This window comes from Dama dama, chromosome 3 (assembly GCF_033118175.1).
Source record: "Dama dama isolate Ldn47 chromosome 3, ASM3311817v1, whole genome shotgun sequence".
NCBI lineage: Eukaryota > Metazoa > Chordata > Mammalia > Artiodactyla > Cervidae > Dama > Dama dama.
This window is the reverse complement of record NC_083683.1, coordinates 39,398,882-39,421,757: the sequence shown is the minus strand read 5'-3', so window position 1 is coordinate 39,421,757 and position 22,876 is coordinate 39,398,882. Positions and strand designations below refer to the sequence as shown.

At 39.9% G+C, this 22,876-nt stretch overlaps 1 long non-coding RNA gene across 1 annotated transcript in view; it reads right to left on the bottom strand.

The window, feature by feature from the left end:
- The window catches only part of LOC133041502 (uncharacterized), a 36,846-nt gene extending 33,980 nt beyond the window's left edge, over positions 1-2,866 (bottom strand). The window contains exon 1 of the long non-coding RNA XR_009689255.1: positions 2,742-2,866. This is a non-coding gene — a long non-coding RNA (uncharacterized LOC133041502). The remainder of the gene's footprint in view (positions 1-2,741) is intronic.
- Positions 2,867-22,876: the final 20,010 nt, after the last annotated feature.

Here is a 22,876-nt window from a genome sequence, read left to right as displayed (position 1 = left end):
TTTACTCAAACTCATGTCCATTGAGTCGGTGATGCCTTCCAACCATCTCATCCTCTGTCATCCCCTTCTCCTCCTGCCCCCAATCCCTCCCAGCATCAGGGTCTTTTCAAATGAGTCAACTCTTCGCATCAGGTGGCCAAAGTATTGGAGTTTCAGCTTCAGCACAGTCCTTCCAATGAACACCCAGGACTAATCTCCTTTAGGATGGACTGGTTGGATCTCATTGCAGTTCAAGGGACTCTCAAGAGTCTTCTCCAACGCCATAGTTCAAAAGCATCAATTCTTAGACGCTCAGCTTTCTTCCAGTCCAACTCTCACGTCCATACATGATCTCTAGAAAAACCATAGCCTTGACTAGACGGACCTTTGTTGGCAAAGTAATGTCTCTGATTTTTAATATGCTATCTAGGTTGGTCATAACTTTCCTTCCAAGGAGTAATCGTCTTTTAATTTCATGGCTGCAATGACCATCTGCAGTGATTTTGGAGCCCGCCAAAATAAAGTCTAACACTGTTTCCACTGTCTCCCCATCTATTTCCCATGAAGTGATGGGACCAGATGCCATGATCTTAGTTTTCTGAATGTTGAGCTTTAAGCCAACTTTTTCACTCTCCTCTTTCACTTTCATCAAGAGGCTTTTTAGTTCCTCTTCACTTTCTGCCATAAGGGTGGTGTCATCTGCATATCTGAGGTTCTTGATATTTCTCCTGGCAATCTTGATTCCAGCTTGTGCTTCTTCCAGCCCAGCATTTCTCATGATGTACTCTGCATATAAGTTAAATAAGCAGGGTGACAATATACAGCCTTACCGTACTCCTTTTCCTATTTGGAACCAGCCTGTTGTTCCATGTCCAGTTCTAACTGTTGCTTCCTGACCTGCATACAGATTTCTCAAGAGGCAGGTCAGGTGGTCTGGTATTCCCATCTCTTTCAGAATTTTCCACAGTCGGTTGTGATCCCCACAGTCAAAGGCTTTGGTATAGTCAATAAAGCAGAAATAGATGTTTTTCTGGAACTCTCTTGCTTTTTCAGTGATCCAGCGGATGTTGGCCATTTGATCTCTGGTTCCTCTGCCTTTTCTAAAACCAGCTTGAACATCTGGAAGTTCACGGTTCACGTATTGCTGAAGCCTGGCTTGTAGAATTTTGAGCATTACTTTGCTAGCATGTGAGATGAGTGCAATTGTGCGGCAGTTTGAGTATTCTTTGGGATTGGAATGAAAACTGACCTTATCCAGCCCTGTGGCCACTGCTGAGTTTTCCACATTTGCTGGCATAATGAGTGCAGCACTTTCACAGCATCATCTTTTAGGATTTAAAATAGCTCAACTGGAATTCCATCACCTCCACTAGCTTTGTTGATAGTGATGCTTTCTAAGGTCCATTTGACTTCACATTCCAGGATGTCTGGCTCCAGGTGAGTGATCACACCATTGTGATTATCTGGGTCATGAAGATCTTTTTTGTACAGTTCTTCTGTGTATTCTTGCCACCTCTTCTTAATATCTTCTGCTTCTGTTAGGTCTATGCCATTTCTGTCCTTTATTGTGCCCACCTTTGCATGAAACATTCCCTTGCTATCTCTAATTTTCTTGAAGTGGTCTCTATTCTTTGCCATTCTGTTATTTTCCTTTATTTCTTTGCATTGATTGCTGAGGAAGGCTTTCTTGTCTCTCCTTGCTATTCTTTGGAACTCTGCATTCAAATGGGTATATCTTTCCTTTTCTCCTTTGCTTTTCATATCTTCTTTTCATAGCTGTTTGTAAGGCCTCCTCAGACAGCAATTTTGCTTTTTTTGCATTTCTTTTCCATGCGGATGCTCTTGATCCCTGTCTCTTGTACGATGTCACAAACCTCTGTCCATAATTCCTCAGGCATTCTGTTCTGGAGTGGGTAGCCTTTCCCTTCTCCAGGAGATCTTCTCAACCTAGGGATCAAACCCAGGTCTCCCACATTGCAGGCAAATTCTTTAACAGCTGAGCCACAAGGCAACCCAAGAATCCTGGAGTGTGTAGCCTATCCCTTCTCCAGGGGATCTTCCTGACCCAGGAACTGAACCAGGGTCTTCTGCATTGCAGGAGGATTCTTTACCAACCGAGCTATGAGGGAAGCCCTCTTTGATCAGTTAAAGTTCTATAATTGCTAGTTGCACAAACCAATTCTAAACAACATAATTGGTGGGGGAAAGGATATCTTACAGAATCGAAGGAAAATCTAAATCTCTGAAGGTAGACCCAGGGCAAGTTCAGGAACCAGAAACCTAAAAGATCTAAGTAGAGTGAAGCCAAATGATTAGCTTCTTCAGGTCACCGCAGTCAGGATGAATGAACTTTGAAGGCTGTGGTCCATGTGATTAGACTCGTTAGTTTCTGTGATTGTGAACTATATGAAAAGATAAAAAGATAGGACACTGAAAGATGAACTCCCCAGGTCAGTAGGTGCCCAATATGCTACTGGAGATCAGTGGAGAAATAACTCCAGAAAGAATGAAGAGATGAAGCCAAAGCAAAAACAATACCCAGTTGTGGGTGTGACTGGTGATAGAAGCAAGGTCCGATTCTATGAAGAGCAATATTGCATAAGAACCTGGAATGTTAGATCCATGAATCAAGGCAAACTGGAAGTGGTCAAACAGGAGATGGCAAGAGTGAACATCAAGAAAAGTATAACTTTCCAAAACTGAACCAGGAAGAAATAGAAGATCTTAACAGACCCATCTGTTAAGATACCATCTTAACATACCCATTTCTATTCTGTTCCATTGATCTATATTTCTGTCTTTGTGCCAGTACCATACTGTCTTGATGACTGTGGATTTGTAGTAGAGTCTGAAGTCAGGCAGGTTGATTGCTCCAGTTCCATTCTTCTTTCTCATCTGTTAACATACCAAGGAAATCGAAATTGTAATCAAAAATCTTCCAGCAAACAAAAGCCCAGGACCAGGTGGCTTCACAGCTGAATTCTACCAAAAATTTAGAGAAGGGTTAACACTTATCTTACTCAAACTCTTCCAGAAAATTGCAGATGAAGGTAAAATTCCAAACTCATTCTTTGAGGCCACCATCACCCTAATTCCAAAACCAGACAAAGATGCTACAAAAAAAGAAAACTACAGGCCAATATCACTGAAGAATATAGATGCAAAAATCCTTAACAAAATTCTAGCAAACAGAATCCAACAACATATTAAAAAAATCATACACCATGACCAAGTGGGCTTTATCCCAGGAATGCAAGGATTCTTTAATATCAGCAAATCAATCAATGTAATACACCACATTAACAAATTGAGAGATAAAAACCATATGATTATCTCAGTAGATGCAGAGAAAATGTTGACAAAGTGTTGACAAAATTCAACACTCATTTATGGTTAAAAGTCTCCAGAAAGCAGGAATAGAAGGAACATACCTCAACATAATAAAAGCTATATATGACAAACCCACAGCAAGCATCACCCTCAATGGTGAAAAATGGAAAGCATTTCCCCTGAAATCAGGAACAAGACAAGGATGCCCACTCTCACCACTACTATTCAACATAGTGTTGGAAGTTTTGGCCACAGCAATCAGAGCAGAAAAAGAAGTACAAGGAATCCAGATAGGAAAAGAAGAAGTGAAACTCTCGCTGTTTGCAGATGACATGATCGTCTACATAGAAAACCCTAAAGACTCTTCCAGAAAATTACTAGAGCTAATCAATGAATATAGTAAAGTTGCAGGATATAAAATTAACACACAGAAATCCCTTGCATTCCTATATACTAACAATGAAAAAACAGAAAGAGAAATTAAGGAAACAATACCATTCACCATTGCAACAAAAAGAATAAGATACTTAGGAGTATATCTACCTAAAGAAACAAAAGACCTATACATAGAAAACTATAAAACACTGATGAAAGAAATCAAAGAGGACACAAACAGATGGAGAAACATGCCGTGTTCATGGATTGGAAGGATCAATATTGTCAAAATGGCTATTCTACCCAAAGCAATCTATAGATTCAATGCAATCCCTATCAAGCTACCAACGGTATTTTTCACAGAACTAGAACAAATAATTTCACAATTTGTATGGAAATACAAAAAACCTCGAATAGCCAAAGTAATCTTGAGAAAGAAGAATGGAACTGGAGGAATCAACCTGCCTGACTTCAGACTATATTACAAAGCCACAGTCATCAAGACAGTATGGTACTGGCACAAAGACAGAAATATAGATCAATGGAACAGAATAGAAAGCCCAGATAAATCCACGAACCTATGGACACCTTATCTTCGACAAAGGAGGCAAGGAGATACAATGGAAAAAAGACAACCTCTTTAACAAGTGGTGCTGGGAAAACTGGTCAACCACTTGTAAAAGAATGAAACTAGAACACTTTCTAACACCATACACAAAAATAAACTCAAAATGGATTAAAGATCTAAATGTAAGACCAGAAACTATAAAACTCCTAGAGGAGAACATAGGCAAAACACTGTCTGACATAAACCACAGCAAGATCCTCCATGACCCACCTCCCAGAATATTGGAAATAAAAGCAAAACTAAACAAATGGGACCTAATGAAACTTAAAAGCTTTAGCACTACAAGGGAAACTATAAGTAAGGTGAAAAGACAGCCCTCAGATTGGGAGACAATAATAGCAAATGAAGCAACAGACAAAGGATTAATCTCAAAAGTATCCAAGCAACTCCTGCAGCTCAATTTCAGAAAAATAAATGACCCAATCAAAAAATGGGCCAAAGAACTAAACAGACATTTCTCTAAAGAAGACATACAGATGGCTAACAAACACATGAAAAGATGCTCAACATCACTCATTATTAGAGAAATGCAAATCAAAACCACAATGAGGTACCATTACACGCCAGTCAGGATGGCTGCTATCCAAAAGTCTACAAGCAATAAATGCTGGAGAGAGTGTGGAGAAAAGGGAACCCTCTTACACTGTTGGTGGGAATGCAAACTAGTACAGCCACTATGGAAAACAGTGTGGAGATTTCTCAAAAAACTGGAAATAGAACTGCCATATGACCCAGTAATCCCACTTCTGGGCATACACACTGAGGAAACCAGATCTGAAAGAGACACGTGCACCCTGATGTTCATCACAGCACTGTTTATAATAGCCAGGACATGGAAGCAACCTAGATGCCCATCAGCAGATGAATGGATAAGGAAGCTGTGGTACATATACACCATGGAATATTACTCAGCCGTTAAAAAGAATTCATTTGAATCAGTTCTAATGAGATGGATGAAACTGGAGCCCATTATACAGAATGAAGTAAGCCAGAAAGATAAAGACCAATACAGCATACTAACACATATATATGGAATTTAGAAAGATGGTAACGACAACCCTATATGCAAAACAGAAAATGAGACACAGAAGTACAGAACAGACTTTTGAACTCTGTGGGAGAAGGTGAGGGTGGGATGTTTCGAAAGAACAGCATGTATATTATATATGGTGAAACAGATCACCAGCCCAGGTTGGATGCATGAGACAAGTGCTCGGGCCTGGTGCACTGGGAAGACCCAGAGGGATCGGGTGGAGAGGGAGGTGGGAGGGGGGATCGGGATGGGGAATACGTGTAAATCTATGGCTGATTCATATCAGTGTATGACAAAACCCACTGAAATGTTGTGAAGTAATTAGCCTCCAACTAAAAAAAAAAAAAAAAGAGTGAACATCGACATTTTAGGAAACAATGAACTAAAATGGACTGGAATGGGTGTATTGAAATCAGATGACCATTATATCTACTACAGGGGGCAAGAATCCCTTAGAAGAAATGGAGTAGCCATGATAGTCAACAAAGTACCAAAATGTAGGACTTGGATGCAGTCTCAAAAATGACAGAATGATCTTGGTTCATTTTCAAGGCAAACCATTCCATATCTCAGTAATCCAAGTCTATGCCCCAACCAGTAATGCTGAAGAAGCTGAAGTTGAACGGTTCTGTGAAGACCTACAAGAACTTCTAGAATTCAAACCCAAAAAAGATGTCCTTTTCATTATAGGGGATTGGAAAGCAAAAGTAGGAAATCAAGAAACACCTGGAATAACAGGCAAATTTGGCCTTGGAGTACAAAATGAAGCAGGGCAAAGGCTAATATAGAATTTTGCCAAGAGAATGCACTGGTCATAGCAATCATCCTCTTCCAACAACACAAGAGAAGACTCTACACATGGACATCGCTAGATGGCCAACACCAAAATCAGATTGATTATATTCTTTGCAGCCAAAGATGGAGAAGCTCTATAAAGTCAGCAAAAACAAGACCCAGAGCTGACTGTGGCTCGGATCATGAACTCCTTATTGCCAAATTCAGACTTAAATTGAAGAAAGTAGGGAAAACCACTAGACCATTCAGGTATGACCTAAATCAAATTCGTTAGAATTATACAGTGGAAGTGAGAAATAGATTTAAGGGACTAGATCTGATAGACGGAGTACCTGAACTATGGACGGAGGTTCATGATATTGTACAGGCGACAGAGATCAAGACCATTCCCAAGAAAAAGAAATGCAAAAAAAGCAAAATTGCTGTCTGAGAAGGCCTTACAAACAGCTGTGAAAAGAAGAGATGTGAAAAGCAAAGGAGAAAAGGAAAGATATACCCATTTGAATGCAGAGTTCCAAAGAATAGCAAGGAGAGATAAGAAAGCATTTCTCAGTGATCAGTGCAAATAAATAGAAGAAAACAATAGAATGGGAAAGACTAGAGATCTCTTCAAGAAGATTAGAGATACCAAGGGACCATTTCATGCAAAGATGGGCTCAATAAAGGACAGAAATGGCATAGACCTAACAGAAGCAGAAGATATTAAGAAGAGGTGGCAAGAATACACAGAAGAACTGTACAAAAAAGATCTTCATGACCCAGATAATCACAATGGTGTGATCACTCACCTGGAGCCAGACATCCTGGAATGTGAAGTCAAATGGACCTTAGAAAGCATCACTATCAACAAAGCTAGTGGAGGTGATGGAATTCCAGTTGAGCTATTTTAAATCCTAAAAGATGATGCTGTGAAAGTGCTGCACTCATTATGCCAGCAAATGTGGAAAACTCAGCAGTGGCCACAGGGCTGGATAAGGTCAGTTTTCATTCCAATCCCAAAGAATACTCAAACTGCCGCACAATTGCACTCATCTCACATGCTAGCAAAGTAATGCTCAAAATTCTACAAGCCAGGCTTCAGCAATACGTGAACCGTGAACTTCCAGATGTTCAAGCTGGTTTTAGAAAAGGCAGAGGAACCAGAGATCAAATGGCCAACATCCGCTGGATCACTGAAAAAGCAAGAGAGTTCCAGAAAAACATCTATTTCTGCTTTATTGACTATACCAAAGCCTTTGACTGTGGGGATCACAACCGACTGTGGAAAATTCTGAAAGAGATGGGAATACCAGACCACCTGACCTGCCTCTTGAGAAATCTGTATGCAGGTCAGGAAGCAACAGTTAGAACTGGACATGGAACAACAGGCTGGTTCCAAATAGGAAAAGGAGTACGGTAAGGCTGTATATTGTCACCCTGCTTATTTAACTTATATGCAGAGTACATCATGAGAAATGCTGGGCTGGAAGAAGCACAAGCTGGAATCAAGATTGCCAGGAGAAATATCAAGAACCTCAGATATGCAGATGACACCACCCTTATGGCAGAAAGTGAAGAGGAACTAAAAAGCCTCTTGATGAAAGTGAAAGAGGAGAGTGAAAAAGTTGGCTTAAAGCTCAACATTCAGAAAACTAAGATCATGGCATCTGGTCCCATCACTTCATGGGAAATAGATGGGGAAACAGTGGAAACAATGACAGGCTTAGTTTTGGCGGGCTCCAAAATCACTGCAGATGGTCATTGCAGCCATGAAATTAAAAGACGATTACTCCCTGGAAGGAAAGTTATGGCCAACCTAGACAGCATATTAAAATCAGAGATATTACTTTACCAACAAAGGTCCGTCTAGTCAAGGCTATGGTTTTTCTAGTGGTCACGTATGGATGTGCCACTTGGACTATAAAGAAAGCTGAGTGCCAAAGAACTGATGCTTTTGAACTATCGTGTTGGAGAAGACTCTTGAGATTCCCTTGGACTGCAGTGAGATCCAACCAGTCCATCCTAAAGGAGATTAGTCCTGGGTGTTCATTGGAAGGAATGATGATGAAGTTGAAACTCCAATACTTTGGCCACCTGACTCGAAGAGCTGACTCATTTGAAAAGACCCTGACGCTGGGAAAGATTGAAGGTGGGAAGAGAAGGGGACGACAGAGGATGAGATGGTTGGATGGCGTCACCAGCTCAAAGGCCATGAGTTTGAGCAAGCTCCGGGAGTTGGTGACGGACAGGGAAGCCTGGCCTGCTGCAGTCCATGAGGTTGCAAAGAGCCGGACAGGACTGAGCAACTGAACTGAACCGAACTGAGTGATGGTCCTGGTGGCTTAGTGGTAAAGAGTCCGCCTGCTACTGCAGGAGACACTGGAGACACTGGTTCCATCCCTGGGTGGCGGGATCCCCTGGAGAAGGAGATGGCAATCCGCTCCAGTACTCTCGCCTGGAAAACCCCATGCACAAAGGAGCCTGGTGGGCTATAGTCCACGGGGTCACAAAGAGTCAAACATGACTTAAGGACTGAACACAACAACAATAATAGTCCTACCAAGACTATATCCAAAGATTGTTATCCCTAGCAATATTTCCTGTCTAGGAAACTAGTTATTCCTTCACATTTATTCTTCCCTTCTTCCATGGTGATAGGATTTTAGCTGGCTAATACCAGCTCAGATAAAGGCTATATGTCCAAGCCTTCATAGACATTCTATGTGGCCAGGTGACTAAGTTATGGCCATGGGCTATCAACAGAAGTAACATATAATACAATCAGGTTCTACCCTTAATAGAATTGGATACTTCCTCCTCAAGTCTCCTTAATCCTTCCCCTGAGAAAAGGCTAGAACCTTGAACCAAAAATAGAAGTAGGACTGTGCAGTTCAGCAAATAAAAATACATGACGTTCAATTACATTTGAGTTTCAGATCACCAAGGAATACTTTTCTAAAAAAACAAAATATGTGTGTTCCATGCAATATTTGAACATAGGCTCAATGTATAGAGTTAAGTGAAAATAGAGCATAAGACTTATATGGTTAGTGGTCTATATGCTAGTGTTAGTATATGTTTAGAAAAAATATCTAGTTTATGTTTAAATATGAACATTCTGGCTGTGATTAGAATAGCAACTTACAGAAAAAGGCGAAAGACAATGGTGGCCCAGACCGTGTGGCAGCATTCAGAATGGAAAAGAGTAGAACTTATTACTCAGGAGATCTTCCCAACCCACTGAGCTTAGTGCATAATTAGCTCCCAGTCCCCTGGAGAAGGGAATGGCAACCCACTCCACTACTCTTGCCTGGAAAATCCCATGGACAGAGGAGCCTGGAGAGCTATAGTCTATGGGGTCGCAAAGAGTCGGACAGGACTGAGCAATTTCACTTTCACTTTTTCAAACATAGTTGCAGAAAATGGGCAGAAGACATGAAGAGAAAAGTCCAAAAGAAACACTTATTTCCAATAAACTGAAAACATTCTACCTCCTTAACAGAAGAGAAATGCATGTGACAATTTGTTCTGCATAAATAACAACAATAACCATTATTCCTGGGTATTTAAAATATGCCAGGAGAATGTTAAGTGCTCACAAAGTGCTACTGAAGGGAATACTACTGTTCACGACATTATAGCAGCAAAAAACTAAGGCTTAGAAAAGTTAAGTAACGTGCTAGCCTTTCTGTATTCACATGGGTGGAACGTCTGAGATTTAAATGACTCAGAAGCACTTCATTCTTTTTTTTTTTTAACTTTTTATTTTCTTATTGCAGTATAACCAATTGACAATGTTGTGATAGTTTCAGTTCAGTTCAGTTCAGTCACTCAGTCATGTCCAACTTTGTGACCCCATGAACCGCAGCACGCCAGGCCTCACTGTCCATCACCAACTCCCGGAGATTGCTCAAAACTCAAGTCCATTGAGTCGGTGATGCCATCCAACCATCTCATCCTCTGTCATCCCCTTCTCCTCCTGCACTTGATCTTTCCCAGCATCAGGGTCTTTTCAAATGATTCAACTCTTCACATGAGCTGGCCAAAGTATTGGAGTTTCAGCTTCAGCATCAGTCCTTCCAATGAACACCCAGGACTAATCTCCTTTAGGATGGACTGGTTCGATCTCATGCAGTCCAAGGGACTCTCAAGAGTCTTCTCCAACACCATAGTTCAAAAGCATCAATTTTTCGGCACTCAGCTTTCTTTATAGTCCAACTCTCACATTCATACATGACTACTGGAAAAACCATAGCCTTGACTAGACGGACCTTTGTTGACAGAGTAATGTCTCTGCTTTTAAATATGCTGTCTAGGTTGGTCATAACTTTCCTTCCAAGGAGTAAGCATTTTTTAATTTCATGGCTGCAGTCATCATCTGCAGTGATTTTGGAGCCCAGAAAAATAATATCAGCCACCGTTTCCCCATCTATTTCCCATGAAGTGATGGGACCAGATGCCATGATCTTAGTTTTCTGAATGTTGAGCTTTAAGCCAACTTTTTCACTCTCCTCTTTCACTTTCATCAAGAGGTTCTTTAGTCCTTCTTCACTTTCTGCCGTAAGGGTGGTGTCATCTGCATATCTGAGGTTCTTGATATTTCTCCCGGCAATCTTGATTCCAGCTTGTGCTTCCTCCAGCCCAGCATTTCTCATGATGTACTCTGCATATAAGTTAAATAAGCAGGGTGACAATATACACCCTTACCGTACTCCTTTTCCTATTTGGAACCAGCCTGTTGTTCCATGTCCAGTTCTAACTGTTGCTTCCTGACCTGCATACAGATTTCTCAAAAGGGAAGTCAGATGGTCTGGTATCCCATTTCCTTAAGAATTTACCACAGTCGGTTGTGATCCCCACAGTCAAAGGCTTTGGCATAGTCAATAAAGCAGAAATAGATGTTTTTCTGGAACTCTCTTGCTTTTTCGATGATCCAGCAGATGTTGGCAATTTGATCTCTGGTTCCTCTGCCTTTTCTAAACCAGCTTGAACATCTGGAATTTCATGCATTGCTGAAGCCTGGCTTGTAGAATTTTGAGCATTACTTTGCTAACGTGTGAGATGAGTGCAATTGTGCAGCAGTTTGAGCATTCTGTGGCATTGCCTTTCTTTGGGATTGGAGTGAAAACTGACCTTTTCCAGTCCTGTGGCCACTGCTGAGTTTTCCACATTTGCTGGCATTTTGAGTGCAGCACTTTCACAGCATCTGCACAGCAAAGCACTCAGCATGTATCCGTTCTCCCCCAAACTCCTCTCCCTTCCAGTTGCCATGTAACATTGAGTAGAGTTCCCAGTGGTGTATAGTAGGTCCTTGAGAAACACCTCCTTTTTCACCGCTGTGCTGAATACTTTATTCAGGTGTACAATATGCCAAAGTTAACTATACATCAAGTATTAGGCACTAAATTAGGAACTGTGGGTACAATAGTGAGCATTATAATATAGAGCTGTGGGTTGACTTCAAGAGACACACCTAAAATCAGTAGGGTACTGGAGCTGCCTCGCTGTAGTTCTTACCAGCCTTTAGGAGCAGACTATTACAGCAGCATTATTTATAAAAGCCCCAAAGGAGAAACAACCTAATGCCCATCAACTTATAAAGTATCCATAAATAAATGTGGCCTATCCATACAGCAAAATATTATTCAGTAATAAAAAGGAATAAAGTATTGATACACGCTACTATATATGGACTTTGTAACATTTGTTAAGTGAAAGAAGATAGTCCCAAGAAACATACTGTTGTGATTCCATTTATATGACATGTTCAAAGACAAAAAATAAATTAAAGGTTACCAATTAGGAATGGAGGTAGTGGTTGAGGTTAGTGGCTGCTAATGAGTCTTTTTGGCATGATGAAAATGTTTTAAAATTGGTTGTAGTGGTTGCATAATATGTAACTATTAAAACCATTTAACTGCACATTTAAATGGGTGAATTGCATGATTGTTGTTGTTCAGTTGCTAAGTTGTGTCTGACTCTTTGTGACTCCATGAACTGCAGCATGCCAAGCTTGTCTGTCCTTCACTATCTCCTGGAGTTTGCTCAAACCCACATCCATTGAGTAAGTGATGCCATCCAGCCATCTCATTCTCTGTTGCCCCCTTCTCTTGCATCTTTCCCAGCATCAGGGTCTTCTCAAATGAATTGGTTCTTTGCATCAGGTGGAGCTTCAGCTTCGGCATCAGAGCTTCCGATGAATATTCAGGGTTAATTTCCTTTAGGATTGACTGGTTTGATCTCCTTGCTATCTAAGGGACTCTCAAGAGTCTTCTCCAGCACCACAGTTCGAAAGCATCAATTTCTTGGCTCTTAGCCTTCTTTATGGTCCCACTCTCACATCCATGCATGGTTATTGGAAAAACCATAGCTTTGACTGCAGTATGGTATGTGAGTTTTATCTCAATAAGTTCTTTTTAAAAAGCAAGTTGTTAAAAAAAAATAAAAAGCAAGTTGTTGTGGACATCTCCCAACTTTGCATTCAATGATATCATGTTGGTGAGAGTAGGGTTGCCAGATTTAGCAAGTAAAAATACTGGCAATGGTAAAATTTGAATTTCAGATAAACAGTAAATATGTTTTTTTCCCCACAATATTTCAATACTTTTAAAAAAAATTTCTATACTTTTATTTCAAGAAAGTTATATAAAGGGAACCATATAGCTTGTAACCTTTTGGGATTGGATTTTTTCACTCAGCATAATTCTCTGCAGACATATACCTGCTATTATGAGTATCAGCAGCCTGTTCCTTTTCATTGCTGAGCAATACTCCATGGTGTACACCTGGGGCCCATCCCACCCAGGGTTACTGGACCCAGTACAGAGATTAGCAGGGTACCTGCACTCATCTTGAGGGCCTGCTGTGAGCTAGTCTGTGTCCAGCTCACCTCTGGAGCTTTTAAGAAGAGGTATTTCCTGTCTCTGTGCTCCTTATAGCCCATCCAAGAAGCAGATGTGTGAAGTGCCATCATTATGGAGTTTGGAGCCAAATGAATTTTGCAAACACTCTTCTAACAAACTGCTGTAATTGCAAATAGCCATCTTTGACACAATCTGGAAAACTTGAATATGGACTAAATATTAGATTATTTTAGGGTTATTTTTGTTAGGGGTGATGACAGCATTGCAGTTATGTAAAAACCTGTCATCCGTTTTGTGGCTGGCTGAAACAATCACTAGTGACACGATGGTGCATCTGGGATTTGCTTTAAGCACTCCAGCCTCAGGAAAAATGTGGGACAGGGAGAGCGGAAGTACAATTGACCCATGTTGACAATAGCAGAAGCTGGGTGATTGATACCTAGGGGTTCATTATACTAGTCTTTCTACTACTTCTATGTCTGTTAGGATGTTTCCATTAAAAAAGTCTTTGAGAATGCAGTGTTACTGGACTCACATTCCACACCTTGAGAGAGGCCGCCTTGTCCTACCATAGTGTCTGGACTGTGGCTTCCATTGCTTTGTGTGAAGCCACAGATTCTAAATACAATGAAGATTGTATTTAGCAATCAGGGACCATGAGACTCCTGGCTAGAAACAGGGCTGTGAAATCTCCAGTTATGAATGGCATCAGCCTCGGTCATCCTGTCCTAGTGTTGTCTGGTTTGCAAGTATATTTCAGCGCTTTAGGAGGTGTCAGCTACCTCTGCAGGTCTTGGAGGATCTCCTGGGATGTGAGTGGGCTGTGGCTCACTGTAGAGATAAGGACACTAGTGGCAGAGGGCCCAGGGAATATTCCTTGGCGTGATCTCCCCAGGAGGTCCCCATTTTGGCACTGATACAACAAATATGTTTTAAATGTGTATTCCATGCACTATTTGGGATACACTTATATTAAAAATAATTAATTGTTTATCTGCAGTTCAGATTTAACTGGGCAGCCTGAACTTTATCTAGCAATCTCAGGTGGGAGTATTGATACAAAAGAAATCAATCAATTCTACAAATCAGATTCTACCTTGCCTTCCCAGAGAGCTGGTTGTTAAGCATTTGCCAGTACACCACTGTCTAAACCATTAAAAGAGAGACTAAAATGCAAAGGGTGTTAAAAAAAATGTACTAAAACAAATAATGACCAAAATAAAGGTGAAGTGAAGTGAAAGTTGCTCAGTCATGTCCAACTCTTTGTGACCCCATGGACTATAGCCTGCTAGGCTCCTCTGTCTATGAAATTCTCCAAGCCAGAATACTGGAGTGGGTAGCCGTTCCCTTCTCCAGGGGATTTTCCCAACCCAGGCATCAAACCCAGATCTTCCTCACTGCAGGTGGATTCTTCATCTGAGCCACCAGGGAAGGGGCCTAAAGTAAAGATGGTATGACTATATTCACTTTAGACCTTAAAATTTAAAAAAAATGTTACTGAAATAATGGTAAAAACATTGATAGACGATTCACATCATCAAAATTTGATAATTCTAAAGTTGTAAAGGCCTCTTAGCACAACTTTAAAGGACATAAAGCAGAAACTTCCCTTGTGGCCCCAGTGCTTAAAACTCTGTGCTCTTGATGCAGGGGGGCCTAGGTGTGATCCCTGGGCAGGTGGCTAGATCCCACATGCTGCAGTGAAGGTCTTGTGTGTGTGAGACCCGGAACAGCCAAAAAAAAAAAAAAACAACAAACACATAAAGTAAAAGTTGCCAGAACTATAAGAAGAATTAACAAATCCACCAGCACAGTGGGAGATTCTGATATATTATATCAAGATTTAATCAAGCAATCATAGAAGGCATCAGTAGGAATATAGATGATTTGAAAAATACAGTAACAAACTTCATCTATTGGTTACATATAGACCCCTACACCTGACAGCTGGATTCCATACATTCCTGTCAAGTGCCCCTAAAGCATTTATGTGAAAACTATTCAGGTATATGGCCAAACTGTTTAGGCAAGTTTGAATAAGTTTTTTTAAAAAACTGGTGTATACAGACCATATTCTTTACAAACAACACAGTTGACTTAGAAATGCATTTTAAAAGATTTTTTTTTTAATAGTGTATGTTTGAAAATTTTAAAAAATACTTCCTGGAGAGGAAAATGCATGTTTTCAATGCTTATGTTAGAAAGAAAAGTAATGCCTGAAAGTTAATAAGCTAAGCTTCCAATCTAAGAGATTAGAAGAGAAAACAAAAGAATAAAACCAGAGATCGTGGCAGAAAGGGAAATTATGATAAACAGAAATGAAAAGGAGAGAACACACAAATGAACATTTAGGAAAAATTGTTAAAATGTAATCAGCATTTAAAAATCTCCTCATGCCTGCAAAGAAAATCACCAGGCCCAGATAATTTTATAGGTGAGCTCTAACACACTTTCAAGGAATATAAAAAAGGGGATAAGAGAAAAGAAACTCTCCTTTTCAGAAGTTGAGTATGTAAAATTAATCAATGAGTGAGGAGGCCAGAAGGGGGCGCTCCCACACCCTGCCACTATAGCAGAGCCTCAGAGGAGAGGAGAGGCACTTCTTTCCTAGCAAGGACTCAGCCGATGAAACGCCAGGGACTCTTTGTTTCCTATAGCCCTCCCAACTTCCTTTCCCTCTCTTTAAAAGCATTCTCCTCCCCTGCTGTGCCAGGACTTGTACCTATCTTGCCTTGGTTTCAGAACCCGTACTGTAGAATTGCAGTTCTCTGCTGATCAAGTAGAAACCCATATTTGCTGGAGGAATATCTAGCAGTCTGCTTCCTTCAGGTCAACAGGTATAAGGGGAATATTAAAACCAAACAATTTCAGTGTAAGAAATGTAATTTATAAAAAAAAAAAAAAAGAAATGTAATTTATAGATCCCACATGCTGCAGCCAAAGATGCCACATGCCTAAACGAAAATGAAAAGTCCTGCAAGCCACAACTAAGACCTGGCATAGCCAAATAAATAATTATTTTTTTAAAAAAGAATGTGAGCGTGTCCATTTGTTCAGTTATGGTCTATGGCTGTTTCACAGAACAGTAGCTGAGCTGGGTAGTTGCTACAGAAACATATGACCTGCAAAGTCTAAAATATATACTATCTAGTCCTTTAGAAAGGAAGTTCTTCCAATTCCTGCTGTGTAGTTCATGTCTTATCACAATTAAAAATAAGTTCATATATAAAAATTTTAACATTTAAAAAGTTATTTGAATTACTATTTTATTTTAGCAGATGCCTCTAGACAAGATTTGAGTCTACAATAACAAGCTTCTAGCCTAAAGACCAAATAAAATACCCTATATGTATGGTATTTTTGAGGATGCAAGGAACAATTTAAGAGCTAAATTTTCTCTCATGTGGTATGAAATAAGTCTCTGAGACAGCAAAATGTTTGCATGTTAAAAAGATTGTCAGCTTGGATTTATCTCAATAAAGTCCTTCTTTTCATCTAGTTGTCAAAAGTTTTGAACTGAATTGAGTTAATATATTACTGTGAAAGTGGTTAAAGATTATTTAGGTGACAATCTTAAAGATATCATGTTAAAAATATGACCACATTTTCGGAGTAGATGCCAACAAGGGAGGTCAAGTGGCTGGAAAATATAGGGGAGGAAAAATCTCTTCCCTCTGCCTTCTTAGGTTCAGTGGCTGGGGCCATGCACATTGAACTGGCAAAAGATAGGTTAACAGGAAAAGAAGATTTATCAAATGTGCATGTCCGAGGTCTAACAGAAATGAAGTGAACACACCAAAGGACTGATCAGACCCAAAGGCTTATATGTCATTTCAAGAAAGAGCAATACATTTGTGAAGGACAAGACAAAGGGGAAGGAATTTGAGTTTCTGGGAATATGGAAGTCAAGGGTACTTGTGAGGTTTGTCATTTAGATTGCTCTTGGTATCAGTCTCTGGGAAGGTAAGAGTCTAGAACCATCTTCAGTGATTAAGAGTCCCTGGGGAATGATAGATTTCTTAGTACAGGTGAGGGAAACACTTTTACAGATGAAGATGTATGTTTTGCTCTTGGCCAGATGGGGCGAGGGCGAGAGTTTTTTTCCTCGTTGCTTGCTGTTTCTTAACTGCCATCAGCTCAAAATAATCCTTATGCCAAAGTGGCATATTTTGGTCCCTTCAGTAGCAAGTGGCTTTTTGAGGTGGAATTTATTTTGCTAAATTTTACAATCTGGGTCTGGTTCTTCCCCGAGCCCCAGCTCTCTTCAGAGAGGACATGGTGGTTTCATCTCTACTTTCACCTTGAGAATGTGAAGCTAGCAGATTTCCTACAGATGCTGCTTCGCTGCTTGTTTTTCCATCTCATCATATGTCATTTCTATTAATCTTTTTGCAGAAAGTTGGGCTGGAAAATTTCCTCTATCAATGCACCAATATGAGGGTTTAGCTATCCTTCAAGCAATTTAGTTTGTTCATTGTTGTTCAGTTGTTAAATCAGGTCTGACTCTTTGCGACCCTGTGGACTGCAGCACACTGGGCTTCCCTGTCCTTTATGATCTCCAGGAGCCTGCTCAAACTCATGTCCATTGAGTCAGCGATGCCATCCAACCATCTCATCCTCTGTCATCCCCTTCTCCTTTGCCTTCAATCTTTCCCAGCATCAGGGTCTTTTCCAGTGAGTTGGCTCTTTGCATCAGGTGGCCAAAGTGTATTCAGGGTTGATTTCCTTTAGGATTGACTGGTTTGATCTCCAAAAAGTCTTCTCCAGCACTGTACTTTGAAAGCATCAATTCTTTGGCATTCAGCATTTTTTTATGGTCCAACTCTTAAACATCCATCCATGACTACTGGTAAAACTATAGCTTTGGCTATACAGACCTTTGTTGGCAAAGTGATGTCTCTGCTTTTTAGTATGCTGTCTAGGTTTGTCATAGCTTTTCTTCCAAGGAGCAAGTGTCGTTTAATTTCATGATTGCTGTCTTCATCTGCAGTTATTTTGGAGCTCAAGAAAATAAAATCTGTCACTGTTTCCACTTTTTCCCCATCTATTTGCCACGAAGTGATGGGACCAGACGCTAATTTACTCTGGACTTGGTTACTTTACACTTTTCCTCTTAACATAGCTAATGTTTTTAAAGTCAACCAAATCTTTCTTTCTTTCTTTTAACTCATTTATTCATTCAACACATATTTTGGGTACCTACCAAGGGTCAGACACTATTTTAGGTGTTGGGCATACTGCAACACACAAAAGAGGAAAGACTTCTGCCTTTATATTCTAAATGGTGGGAAGAGACCATAAACAAGGTAAATATGTAAAATACGTAATGTGATAGTGATAAATGGTAAAAATAGCTGTAAGGGTAGATTTTAAATTGAAGAAAACCAGACAGTGTTTGACACAAATAGTGTTTTTTTAGCAATGCAGATAACTTTGTCTCATAGAGATACTTATGATTTGTGTCCAGTAAAAGAGCTTGGGTTGAAACTGAAAGATTAGTTTTATTGCCCAATGATATATTAACCAATTTTTGTGTAATTTAGTAATCTTATTCCAGCATTCTTTCTCCTCTCAATGACTGTAAATACCTTTGTCTTTCTATGCTCCATTTGAGCCAGGTTTATTAATCTGCTGGTTCTGTCATTAATAAGGTAAGCAACTAGGAGAGTCATGATTTTTATCTTTTTGAAAATTATGTATTAACATATAGAATGTGATTTATGTAGTTCTGATTTGCTAAACACCTTCGGTGAGCAAACAAACAAAAAACTGATATAAATATACAATAGTGACTTTAAAAATTCGTGGGCTGGTTTTTTTTTTTAATATTTAAAATGTGTTTACTTTTGGCTGTGCTGGATCTTCGTTGCTGTGTGTGGGCTTTCTCTAGTTGCAGTGAGCGGGGGCTACCCGTGCAAGGGCTTCTCACTGTGGTGACTTCTCTTATTGCAGAGCCTGGGCTCCAGGGCATTCAGGCTTCAGCAGTTGTGGCATATGGGCCTAGTTGCCCTGTGGCACATGGAATCTTCCCTGACCAGGGATTTAACCCCGTCTCCAGTATTAGCAGGTGGTCTCTTAACTACTGGACCACCAGGGAAGTCCTTTGGGTTGATTTTTAACATTCTAATGTTGATTTAGACATCGGAAGTGAAAATTAATGCAGTTATAGGAGATAAAAGTTTGTGAGAATGTTTTTAAAATGCATATTTGGTGTTAAAAGATAAACTGAGACATATCATCATTTTTAAGAGTTTATTTGAACAAAAGTCTATTTTAATCAGGCAGTACCAAACTAGAAGTGATTAGATGCACTCTACCAGCAGAAGGTAGTGGAAAGATTTTTATAAGAAAGAAGCAGAAGCCAAGCAAAAAATTATTTCATTAGCCATAGCTTAAGTGTTTACCTTACTTGGAAAACCATAGTTCGATGTTTATGATTTTGATTTTGATTTCTTAGCCTTGAAGCATTTCAAGCTTAAGTTTTGGTTTGGTTAGGTAGGCTGCTAAGAATAGAACCACCTCAGTCTAATGGATTCCTTATTTAAATAATTATTTTCACAATATGTAAATAAATAAAATAATTAAACTCCTATAATGATTGCCTATTTTACTGATGTTTTTCTGCCAGTCCAGTAAATATTCAAATATTTAAAATCATTAAGAGAACAGGCTTTGGAGTAAGACTACCTGGCCCTACATTCTGGATCAACCACTTCTTGGTCTGGGCAAATTGTTCAAGTCTCAGTACTCTTTATCTCATCAGATTATGAGGATAAGTAACATATAATAATGTAAGTAAGAAGTTCAGAACAGCACTGGTAACTAACAGCTACGTGTAACGTGTAAGCTATAAGCTTTCTGTTTGCAATGAAAACTTACAAAGTAATTCCCTGGTGGCTCAGGCGTAAAGAATCCACCTGCCAATGCAGGAGACATGGGTTCAATCCCTGGTCCAGGAAGATCTCCTGTAGTAGGAAACCAGTCCAGTATTCTTGCCTGGGAAATCCCATGGGCAGAGAAGCATGGCAGGCGCCAGTCCAAGGGGTTGCAAAAGAGTCAGATATGTCTTAGCACAATTGCAACTTTGTATCATTGTGTAAAACACTTTTAAAACAACATACAATGCTTGCAATATTTAATAGAACATTTTTCAATGTAGAAAAGGTTTACTTACTAGCAGGCTCCTTTCAAGTAAAAATGGGTTAATTCTTATCTACAAAGATAGTCCTGTATTTTGCCTTTATTTTATTTTATTTTTCTTGCCTTTATTTTATTGAACATTTTGTAGAACATTTTACAACCCCAGGTGAATTTTGTTTTCTAGTCAGACCTATGTCTCAACAGTTAGTATTTCTTTTACATGGAAAAAAAAAACTTTTAAACTAACTGTTGTTTGAGTAAACAACTGACAATACAAGAAAAAGATCTTGCAAACATTTATTTAGAGGATTGGAGTAAAACCATTTCTCCCAAACTTTAGTAGCTACTAATTTTCCAAATAAATGAACCAAAAAAATTTAAATACAATAAAATGGAACAAGCCAAAAATAATTGTAGTTCTTTTTAAACTGTTGGCACAGTTAGTCAAGCCAACATCTTAATCAGGGACAGCAAATACTATGCAGGCTTAAAAAATGAGTTGGCCTTTCCAAATGTACTAAGGCTTGAAAAATGGCTTGGTCTTTCTACGTGTCTTCAACTTTCCAAGTCAGAGCAAATGACACAATGGATTCTTTATTCTTTTCTACCTCACAGTATTTTAAAGTCACCAACATTCTCAAAATCGAGGGACAGGAATACTAATTTACCTAAGAATACCTACACCTTTTCAATTGTAAATTACTCCACTAAATTGGTTGTATGTGTTAAAAAACCAAAATTCAACCAAGTAAACTTGAAGATTCGAATTGGCTTTATTTAGTGAGTTGATTAATCAGGAAGCAGGCTGTGTAGTAACTAGAAGAGCACTCCAGGGAATGAGACAAAGTGGAAGGCTTTTATAGCAAGGAGGGTGGGGCAAAGAAGTTATTTCCAAAAGAAAAAGAATTATTTGGGGCCTCTTTTTAGGGGGAGGAGAATTACAATAGCTTTTATCATGCAAATTGCTTCTTCTTCCTCTGGGGGCTAGAGGGCTCACAAGACAGATGACCTCACTGGTGATGACCAGGAAATTCCAAACTGGTTGACTAAGATTACATTTCTGAGACAGAGGAAACATACACACACACAGGCAACTAATTTATGACAAAGGAGCCAAGAACATACCAGGGAAAGAAGGAAGTCTCTTCAGCAAATGGTGTTGGGAAAACTGGACAGCCATATGCAAAAGATTAAAACTAGATCCCAATCTTACATCATATAAAAACTGCTTCCATATGATGACTCCATCATATGAAACTGACTTCTCCAGAGACAGTTCCTCTGCTGAGTTTATGATTAAACTCTCTACCCAGAACTGTACTCCCTTTCTTGTCCTGTACTTATTCCTCGCAGGACAGAGGACTATCAAAGAAAAGGGGACATTGAAAACGAGCAGGAGCCCGTGAGGCTCTCCCCAGTACAGAAGCCTTTCCAGAGCTCCCCTTTCTTGCTTGTCTTTGGTCTCTAGTAGGCCTTCCCTGAGTTCTGTTGTTGTTCAGTCGGTAAGTCGTGTCCACCTCTCTGTGACCCCGTGGACTGCAGCACGCCAGGCTTCCCTGTCCTTCATTATTTCCTGGAGTTTGTTCAAATTCATATTCACTGAGTCAGTGATGCTAGATAGCATCTTATCCTCTGCTGCCCACTTCTCCTTTTGCTTCGATCTTTCCCGGCAACAGGGTCTTGAGTTCTAAAGAGCAGATTTAAGCAGTTACTAGTTAGGGAACTGAGGGAATGCAGAAATAAAGAAAAACAGTCAAGAAACAGTAGTTCGGTGATAAATCAGTCCTAGTTCCTCCTTGAGGGATGTACATAAGAATCTGATACATGTAAAGAGCCTCTTGATGAAGGTGAAAGAAGAGAGTGGAAACCTGGCTTAAAACTAAACATTCAAAAAACTAAGATCACGGCATCTAGTCCCATCGCTTCATGGCAAATAGACGGAGAAAAAATGGAAACAGCAACAGACTTTATTTGCTTGGGCTCCAAAATCACGGTGGACAGTGACAGCAGCCATGAAATTAAAAGATGCTTTCTCCTTGGAAGAAAAACTATAACTAACCTAGACAGTGTATTAAAAAGCAGAGGCATCACTTTGTCAACAAAGGTCCATGTAGTCAAAGCTATGGTTTTTTCAGTAGTCATGTATGGATGTGAGAGTTGGACCATAAAGAAGGTTCAGTGCTGAAGAATTAATGCTTTTGAAGTATGGTGTTGGAGAAGACTCTTGAGAGTCCCTTGGACAGCAGGGAGATCCAACCAGTCCATCCTAAAGAAAATCAACCCTGAATACTCATCAGAAGGACTGATGCTGAAGCTGAAAATCCAATACTTTGGCCACCTGATGCAAAGAGCCAACTCGTTGGAAAAAACCCTGATGCTGGGAAAGATTGAAGGCTGGAGGAGAAGCAGGAGACAGAGGGTGAAATAGTTGGATGGCATCATTGACTCAATGGATATGAGTTTGAGCAAATTCCTGGAGATAGTGAAGGACAGGGAAGCCTGGCATGCTGCAGTCCATGGGGTCTCAAAGATCAGACACCAGTGAGCGACAACAATATATCTTTGAGATGCTCTGCAGGAAGTAGGGCCCACCCAGGTGGAAAATGGTGACTGCATCCTGAGACCAAAGGTTGATGACTGAGATTCCTGGAACATCACCCTGTTATGTCACCACACATCAATCAGAAGTCAGGTCCCCTACAGCCCTCACCCCAAATGTTGCCTTTAGAAACCTCTTGCCTGTGGAATTCCTTG